The sequence below is a fragment of the Silene latifolia genome, chromosome 9 (assembly GCF_048544455.1).
Source record: "Silene latifolia isolate original U9 population chromosome 9, ASM4854445v1, whole genome shotgun sequence".
NCBI classification, from domain to species: Eukaryota; Viridiplantae; Streptophyta; class Magnoliopsida; order Caryophyllales; family Caryophyllaceae; genus Silene; species Silene latifolia.
Window position 1 is genome coordinate 147,954,797 of NC_133534.1, and position 10,202 is coordinate 147,964,998.

Sequence of the window (10,202 nt, forward strand, 5' to 3'; positions counted from 1 at the left end):
AAGTTTCATATCACAGACAGTACTTTTAGTTCTAGCTTATTTCCGAATTAGGGTTTGATATATCGACTTTGCATCGGATCTTTCAGTTCTTAATCTTAATCTTCCTTTGAAATCTCGGTATTCCTCTGCCCTAATTCCCTGTTTCTTCTTTATTTTCGTTAGTATAGAATTGTTAGTTAATTCCCTAAGCCGATTTATCGTTCATGTTTATTGTTTTCTTTATCAATTCAAGCATGAATCCTTTAGTCTTAATCTTTAGCGTTGTTGTAGTTTTCATCATTGCCATGAGTAGCTAAATAGCTTGTGCTAGGATGTAGGCGATTTATGGCTAGGCGGCAATAGGTTAGACACGGATCGAACCAGCGTGTCGGTCGATCGATCGACATTGTTGGTCGATCGACAGATCTTGTAAGGTTATCTTCGTTTTAATTGTTTTTAAACTTGTATTTAACGAATCGAATGCATGCGACCAGTTAGATACCTCTTTTGTGACCGACCCATTAGATCGAAAGATAGGGAAGGTTATTTGACCGTCAATTAATTCGACTAAACTGTGCTAAGATCGAAAGATAGGTATAGTTTAGACCATTAGTCACTTTTCAGGACGAAAGTTAGTATTAGTGACATTAGGGACCTATAGCGAGATCGAGAGATGCTATTTGTTAGGAGTGGACCGAGAGGACCTCTTATTTCCCGCCTTACTTGTGTTTAATTCGACCGACCTAGTTTGCTTTGCCTTCGTAGCCGTACGTTTGTAATGACCCGACCATCCTAGTACCTTTCTCTTATCTGTTTATTTCGTTTATTAGCTTTGTTATCTTTAGACTTAGACCAACTCAATTCAACCCCCGTAATAGTACCTTAGACTGATCATAGAACAACTAGAATTTACAACTGCCTCCTTGTGGATCGACCCTGTTACCACTAGCCTAGGTTAGTCTTAATAGGAGTTTATAAATTTTATCTTTGGTACTCACAGCGACGGGTATCAATCGTCCAGCTCGTGGAGAATATCTGTATTATGAGGCTCGATCAAACGTGCCTCCTCCAAAGAAGTACATGCCTCTGAAAACCTATTCAATTTTTAAAGCGCTACAGCCTTACGAAAAAGAGCTTTAGCATTGCGCGGAAAGAAATTTAAAACCATAGAGCAGTATGTCAAAGTGACCTCAGAAGCTTGAACCTTATTTGCACATGCAGCTAAATTTAAACACAAAGAAATACCGAGTGATAAAGTTGAGTTTAAATCAAGCACGCTTTTGTCTTTGAGAGACGTACTCAGTAAACGACATGCCTTATCGTAACAATCACCCGCCTGATCAAACAAATGTTGTCGAAAAATGTTATTACCAAAGTCTTTAAGGGCTTGAATTTGAGAAAAAGGTGAAAAATCTAGCTGGGTAAGAACCTTGAGAAACTCAACTTCCTCATCTGACAACTTATCACAACCATAAATAAGAACGAAGTATTCAAGAAAACCGGTACCAGAAGTGGACGAAAAATTTGGAAAAGACGCCATAGCTTAACAACGAAGATACACTCGAAATAAACGTAACCAGAAAACCTAAGTGAAAGGAAGGCAAAGGAGATTCGAAAAACAAGAAAGAGGAAAGACTACTATGACCATCCATCCACACAACACCAAACCAACCACACCACCTCCGCGAAACACTCGACCAAAGTGAAGCACAAAGAAAAGACACCACCTCAAACAGCAGACAGCAGCCCCGACAACCTCTAAGAAAAAAAGAAAGGTTTACTGTGTTCCAGAAAAGAAATTGGCGACAGCCAAACCCACTCCAAAGGCGGCAATCGCATACGGAAAGATGGCGCGTCTAATTAAGCCAAACAGAACCCTTGAAATGAACATGAAACAATCAAAGGTTACAATTAACCCCTCAGATAAAATCAGATAAAGACAAAGGGACAAATCGACATAGGTAAATCAGATAACCCTTCAATTCGGGAGATTAGGAAATCCAAGCGATAAAATGCCCATAAATGAGACCGAGACAGATAAATGTGAAAAAATTGCAGAGAAAACAGAAGGTGCCTCATAAAAGAGTAAACCAATCAGAATTGAGGCTTTGAATACAGTCCACCATCCAAACCAGAAATCGGTATTTATGCAAAGGGTTTGATTTTATGTGGGATTCTAATTATAGTAGAAATATGGGGAAATTGATGGATATAGTTGGGATTTATGCTGATCTGGAAAAGAAGATAAAGGTTGGAGCAAGGTGGGTCAAAAACGGAGCAAGGACGGAAACAAACCTTGGTCAAGCGGTTGGAGACCGCTGGAGATTAGCCGAAGGACGACCACATCTCCGGCGGCGCCAGAGGGGCGTGTGGGAGGTCAAGGAGGATGGCGGTGTAGTAGTTCAAGGAGTACCTAATAGGGGAGGAAAAGGAAGAGAGAGCGGAGTGCGTTTTCTCTCACTAAAGGCGGTACCGCAAATCTTTGTTAGTAATTTGGATTGTTTATTGAATAGTCTGATATAAGTATAGATTTCGCTATTTTATTGAAGAAAAAGTTATATTCTTGGTCTAAACTAAAATGTCGTCCTACTCATGTCGGATATTGTGTCTAACAGTCAAGTGTAAGATATGAATCCACGAAGTAATATTAAAAAGTCTGAACAACATAGTAGTTGCAAACATATACAGCATGTAACTAAAATCTATATCCAAAGTGTTACCCTTTTTTTACTTTATTTATAACTTTGTGTTATATTGGTAGAGTTGTCACATTCAATTGTTAACACAACTATTTAATAGTTACATTTTTTTTAAAAGTCGTGACCTTGTTTTATTTTGTATGAATATTTTTCACGAAGCAAAGATTCATTACGCTTTGTGTTGGACCTTTAGTCCTAATTAATTGTTTTGATAATGACAGTAATGATTTGTATGTGGACTTAATATATAAACATATGCGTGTAATTGTGTGCTTAAGTTTTAATTTAGAAAGGAACAATTACAATGACGCAAGCTTGAAGTTTGGACCAAGAAAGGTACAACTTCAAATATACTTGATCGATGTTTTCAAGCGAGATCAAGATTGGAAATCAACCACGAGACTCAAGATGAGAGACTTGTGAAGAGACGATTCGTGTACTGAAGATCTACTGAAGATTAGTTAGTATAGGTCGTCATCCGGTAATGGTTTTACTTTGTTTGATTTAAAGGTTAATGAAGTTATGACCTAATAGACATAACTTCATTGCTAGACAAAAATGATGCGTTAATTTTTGGAAAATATATTTTTAATGGTTTATAAAAATAAGAGAGTATTTATTTGGTTGGAATTAGTTAATTAGAATTTAAGTTAAATAAACTATTGGTTTGTAATACGATATTTATATCGTCATGCAACCTAGAGCTTTAACTAAATTCTATCTCGATTTGTTGCGGGCTAAAGAAGCAAGGATGGACCGAAGGAGGCCTTGGGCCGGCCGAACCCTAGGGAGGCCGAAACCCTAGGTGGCCGAAAACCCTAGGAGGCCAAATCCTTCCTCCTTCTCTTCTTTCTTGTTCTTCAAGTTTTATATTTCCAGAATATTCCTATGCCCTAATTCCAGAACATTCCAAACCCTAATCCTCTCTACTATAAATACTCTCATTCATTCAACATTAAAAGCTAGAACACACATCTACACTTTTAGAGAGAAAAATATTTTTAAGCAAAAATCATTTGAGCTTTAATTCTTATTTTCATATTTGCTTATACAAAAATCACGCATCAAATTTGTCAATCACTCGAAGAAAAATCGTTATAGGATATTAAATACACAAGGATAGTATACTCACTCGCATAACGTGAGATTAGTATTTGTCGTTGTATTTTTCTTATTAACGTAAAGCAACCTAGAATATTTAGCGATACTCAATCTGAGTTATAATCATATAGTTGATTATACGAGTGGATTGGTAATTTTTGTAATCCGGAGAAAGGTACTAAAAATTATTAATCGAGAATAGTGGACGTAGGTTTCGACTTGTGAAACTGAACCACTTCAAAATCCTGTGTGTCTCTCTTTCTCTCTCTCTTTATTATTGTTATTTCGATTTTGCGCTTATTGTTAATAATTTAATTAGTTGATTTTAATCAATAAAATCAAGTAATTAATTTATATCATATATTTCGAAAAAGCGGTCATCGTTTTTAATACTCAATTCACCCCCCCCCACTCTTTCGTATTCGATCAATAGACTCCACAATTGGTATCAGAGCCTCGTGCTCTTGATAGCCTAACAGCTAGAGTTGATCGTTTTTTTGTAGTCTATTTATCGTCTTTTCCGCTGCATTTATTTTTTATCAAATGGATTCCAAACACCTAAAGTGTCCTATATTCAATGGGAAGAACTATGGTTTATGAAAAAATATGATGACCCACTTCATTAAGGGAAACGACTGGGAGTGTTGGTTGATTATCAAGAATGGTCCGAATAAGATCTTACTTGCAACCAGTAATGGCACTACCGTCGAAAAGAAAGAAGAAGACTATATTGAGGCGGATTATAAAAAGGCTGAGAAGAATTCAAAAGCAATAAGCTTATTGCAAAACGGTATGATTGCCACTGAATTTGATCGTTTCTCAACCAGTTCATCTGCCAAGGAAATATGTGATGGTCTAGAACTAGCCTATGAGGGAACCACTGTTGTCAAAAAGCAACGTATGGCATTACTAATGCGAAAATACGAGCTGTTTGCCATGGAGCAAAACGAGTCAGTTGATAGCATGTCCTCTCGCTTTTCTAGCATCATCAATGAGCTAAAGAATTTAGGAAGAACTTTTGACTCCGAGGAAATTGCTAGAAAAATACTCAGAAGTATGTCTCGCAGATGGAGACATAAAGTATCTGTCATAGAACAATGTAAGGACCTAACTTCATTATCCTATCAGGAGCTACTCGGAACCTTAATGGCTCACGAGATTACTCTTAATCAGGATGAGGAGGAAGTTGGCACAAGCAAAAAGATGGCCTTACAAGCTGAGTCTAGCAAGATTAATGATTCTTCAGATATTGAAGATGAAACCGTTTTGTTTGTTAAACGTCTTAGGAAAAAGCCCTTCTTTCAAAATCAAAATAAGACATATAACAAATCAAAGCAAACTCCTAAGAAAACTTTTGAGTCAAAAGGGTCTTTCTCTAATCCTGGATGTTTCAAGTGTGGTGATATTGATCACATGATCAAAGATTGCCCTACATGGAAAAATATTAAAGACAAAAATCAACGTGACAAAACAAAGAAGGAGTTCAAGCAAGTCTTGATGGCTTATTGTTGGGGAGATTTGGACGTTGAAAATGACGAGTCCGAAGAAGAAGAAGAAGAAGTCAATGTTTGTCTAAGTAGCGTCAGTCTTGACCTATTCTCCGAAAGCGACAATGAAAGCAATGCTTCAAATGCTGAGAAGTGTCTTGTTGGAAATTTAGATTCAGATTCAGAGGATGAAGAGGTAAGTTTTCTTGAACTTAAAAAGCAAGTTAAGAAACTTTCTAAGGATAATTTAATTAAGTATTTTGAGCAATCCCTTGATCATTGTCATGAACAAAGTCTAGAGTTGAAAGACCTTAAGGAACAGATTTTAGATATTGCTGAGGAAAACCAACTTCTGAAAGCCAACGCCAAAAAGCTCAAATCTAAAGTTATGGCTGCTCCAGCTATAACTTCAGACATGACAAATGCTGAGAAGAACGCTCTTGAATCAAAAGTTAAGGCTAGTGATGCCATAACTTCAGAGCTCAAACTTAACATTAAGAATCTTCAAGCTAAAGTTACGGCTAGTGATGCCATAACTTCAGAGCTTAAACTCAACATTAAGTATCTTCAAGCTAAAGTTACAGCTAGTGATGCTATAACTTCTGAGTTGAAGAAAGTCAATGAGATTTTAAAAGATGAGCCTAATGGCAAAGATAGTGTGGTTTCCGAACACAAGAGAGAAATTGTATTTCTCTCTAAGCAATTAGAAGAAACTAGCAAAAGCATGTCTCAACTCAAGGTACAACATGAAAAAGAGAAACGTATCTTGAATGAACATTTTGATAAATTTCGTGAAGACTTTGAGAAAGGGAGCTCTTCCAAGGAATCAAATGTAGATCATTCAAAATGTGAAAAAGAAATTGAGTCCTTGAAAGAACTACTTTTACATGCTCGAAAAGCTCATGATAAGTGGGAAGGTAGCACTAAGGTTCTAAATTTCTCACTGAACAATCTGACAATAACATGGAGATGGGACTTGGTCATGAATGCTATAGCCGTAGAGACCATGATAAATGCAAATCCAATCCTTCTGAAAATGATTTCAGAAAAAGAAAATACGTTAATCTTCCAGAATACTTGATTTGCAATTACTGTGGCTCTACTGGACATATACAAGTCAATTGTGTCAAACTTGCTATGGATAAGCGAAAGAATGTCGAATCCGTTAAGACTTGTGATTTCATTGTGGAAGATGATGTCTCTACCATAGATGAACCTAACGACAATGTAGAACGCAACAATGAGTTTAGATGGACTTATGATATGGCTTTTGATTACTCATCTGTTCCTTCAAAATCAAGTAAAATGAACGAGAATCGAAAGTATACTTTCAAGCCTAAAGTTCATAACCCTAAACCTAGAGCGTCTCATGAAGGTACTAGACCTAAAGCTACTTTCGACAGAACAAAACCTAGAGTACCTCATATTCCGATTGTTAGACAAAGACCAAGACAACCCAATGTTAAAGCCAAAAGAATAACAAGACAAGTATGGGTTAGAAAGGATCAAATATATAGAATTACTAACCATAAAGGACCCAACCTAGCTTGGGTACCTAAAAGCTGTATTTGAATCATTTGCAGGTAGAAGTGAAAGAAAATAATCTATGGTATCTCGACAGTGGATGCTCGAGACACATGACAGGAGACAGAAATCTTTTTCTTTCACTAGAGCCCTTCTTTGGTGGCAAGGTTACCTTTGGAGATAACAAGAAGGGTACGATTATTGGAGTAGGAAAAATTGGAATTTCAACCTCTCACTCAATCGATAAAGTATATCTGGTAAGTGGTCTTAAACACAATTTACTTAGCATTTCTCAATTATGTGACAAAGGAAATAGAGTTGTTTTTCATGCCGATGTTTGTCGTATCATAATTGAAGGTACTAGTAATGTTTTACTTGAGGGTCACCGTATGAGGAATGTGTATATGATTGACTTAAATGCTGTCAATACAAATTCCTTTACGTGTATGAAAGTAACTTCCGATGAGTCTTCCTTGTGGCACAAGAGGTTTGCACACGTTAGTCCAACTATTTTAAAGAAACTTAAGTCCATGGATTTAGTTGAAGGCTTGCCCTCAATTAATTTCGAGCAAGAGACAATGTGTGACTCATGTGCCCGCTGCAAACATGTTAAATCCTCTTTTAAACCTAAGAGAATAGTTAGCACTAAACGACCACTTGAGATGGTACACATGGATTTATGTGGACCTATGAGAGTTAGAAGCCGTGGTGGATCAAAGTATGTATTTGTTCTAGTCGATGATTACTCAAGGTACGTCTGGCCAATCTTTCTTTCTTCTAAAGATGAAACTTTCGATGAATTTGTGGTATTAATGAAGCTTGCCCAAAATATATATGATAATAAGCTTATTTCGATTCGGACGGATCACGGCACGGAATTTGACAATCAATTATTTATAGAATATTGTAGGGAAAATGGTGTGGGGCATAACTTCTCCGCACCACATACCCCACAACAAAATGGTGTCGTGGAACGTATGAATTGAACCCTAGAGGATATGGCTCGTACTATGCTTTTGTGTAGTGGCCTTCCTAGAAGCTTTTGGGCAGAAGCTGTTAGTACCGCATGCTATGTGCATAATAGAGCTATGATCCAACCTGTTTTGAAAAAGACTCCCTATGAACTTTTAAGAGGGAGAAAACCCAATATATCACATCTCCGTTGCTTCGGGAGCAAATGTTTTGTTCATAATAATGGAAAAGAAAATTTAAGAAAATTTGACCCCAAGTGATGAAGTCAAGTTTTTCTGGGATATTCGGATCATAGTAAAGCTTACAAAGTGTTCAATAAAAGAACCTTGCGCATAGAAGAAAGTGTTCATGTTCGCTTTGACGAAGATAATGTGCTTGATAAAGCTGAACAGGAAGAAGAGGATCCAGATGAGCCCGATTTCTTTCTAGCAAGAAATGAGCCTTTAAATGAAGAAGAAGATATTCAAGGTATCAATGATGAACTAGAAAATTCTGCAAACAATCCTAAGAGAAGTGATGAGTCCATAGTTAATGATACTATCGACCCTTCCTTGGATAAAGAAAGAGATCTTGAAGTTATACCTAATGATGTTGTAACTTCCGATCCAAATCATGATATTTCTAATGAAGTTAGTGATGCTTCTGAAGAAAATCCCGAGTCCAACTCAGGGGGAACAAATCATGATTCTTCGTCTGCAGATGATGCTAGTCCATCAAATGATAATGAGCCTAGAGTTCTCAAAAAGTGGAAACATCAAAGCTCCCACCCTTTGGACAAAATCCTAGGGGATCTAGAGCAAGGCATTAAAACTAGAAGGTCCTGTAATAATTTCTGCTCGTTCTTTTCGTTTCTATCAACCATTGAACCTACCAATATTAAAGAAGCTCTTGCTGAACCTGATTGGATAACCGCTATGCAAGAAGAGCTTCAACAATTCGAACGCAATAAGGTATGGCACTTAGTGCCACGACCTAGTGATCGAACTGTTATTGGTACTAGATGGGTGTTTAGAAACAAATTGGACGACACAGGACTTATTACAAGAAACAAGGCACGACTAGTTGTCCAAGGCTACAATCAACAGGAAGGGATCGATTATGACGAGACCTTTGCACCTGTAGCAAGACTTGAGGCTATACGTCTCATTATTGCCTTTGCTGCTCATAAAGGAATGAAACTGTTCCAAATGGACGTTAAGACAGCATTTCTTAATGGTTATTTGGAGGAAGAAGTCTACGTAGAACAACCTCCCGGGTTTTTAGATAGCAAATTTCAAAACCATGTCTATAAATTAGACAAAGCTTTATATGGTTTGAAACAAGCTCCAAGGGCATGGTATGACAGATTATCCAAGTTTTTGTTACAAAATAATTTTACAAGAGGATCTGTCGATAAAACCTTGTTCCTAAAATCCGAGGGTTCAAATTTACTTGTTGTGCAAATTTATGTAGACGATATTATATTTGGTTCTACTAATGAAAAATTGTGCAAGTATTTTTCTGATCTAATGACTTCTGAGTTTGAAATGAGTATGATGGGAGAACTGAAGTACTTTTTAGGCTTACAAATTCAACAAACAAAGGATGGTATAAAGATACACCAACAGAAATATATCAAGGAACTAATCCGAAAGTTCGGTATGGAAAATGCAAAATCATACGATACACCTATGGTACCAGAAAAGAAGATGACTATAGATGAACATGGTAAGTGTGTCGATGAGACTACATATCGAGGTATGATTGGTTCACTTTTATATTTAACTGCAAGTCGTCCTGATATAATGTTTAGTGTATGTGTATGCATACACGATTTCAATCATGCCCTAAAGAATCACATATGATTGCGATTAAACGTATCTTGAGATATTTAATTGGTACATCTAATTTATATTTATGGTATCCACTTGAGTGCAATTTCGATCTAGTAGGATATTCAGATGCGATTATCTTTGGATGTTCTTTAGATAGGAAAAGCACTTCTGGGTATGCAACGTTTGTTGGACCTTGTATTATCACATGGGGATCAAAGAAGCAAAATTCAGTTGCAATGTCTACTGCTGAAGCCGAGTATGTGTCTGCAGGACTGGTATGTTCTCAATTACTTTGGTTAAAGCAACAACTATGTGATTATGGTATTAATGTAGGTCGTATGCCTATTATGTGTGACAATACGAGTGCTATAGTAATTTCTAAGAACCCTGCTCAGCACTCGAGGACCAAACATATAGATATTCGACACCATTTTCTACGGGATCATGTAGAGAAAGTGTGACACCCTCATTTATTGCGGAAAAGTAAACACGTAATTCTACAGAAAAACTGGTAGGATATGTTTGTAATTGGTTCAACTAGCCAAAAACCTGTAATTTCAAAACCTTTCTAAACCAATCACAACATTTCCAACATTCCCAAAAGCGGGTGCCAAAACCTGCAAAGC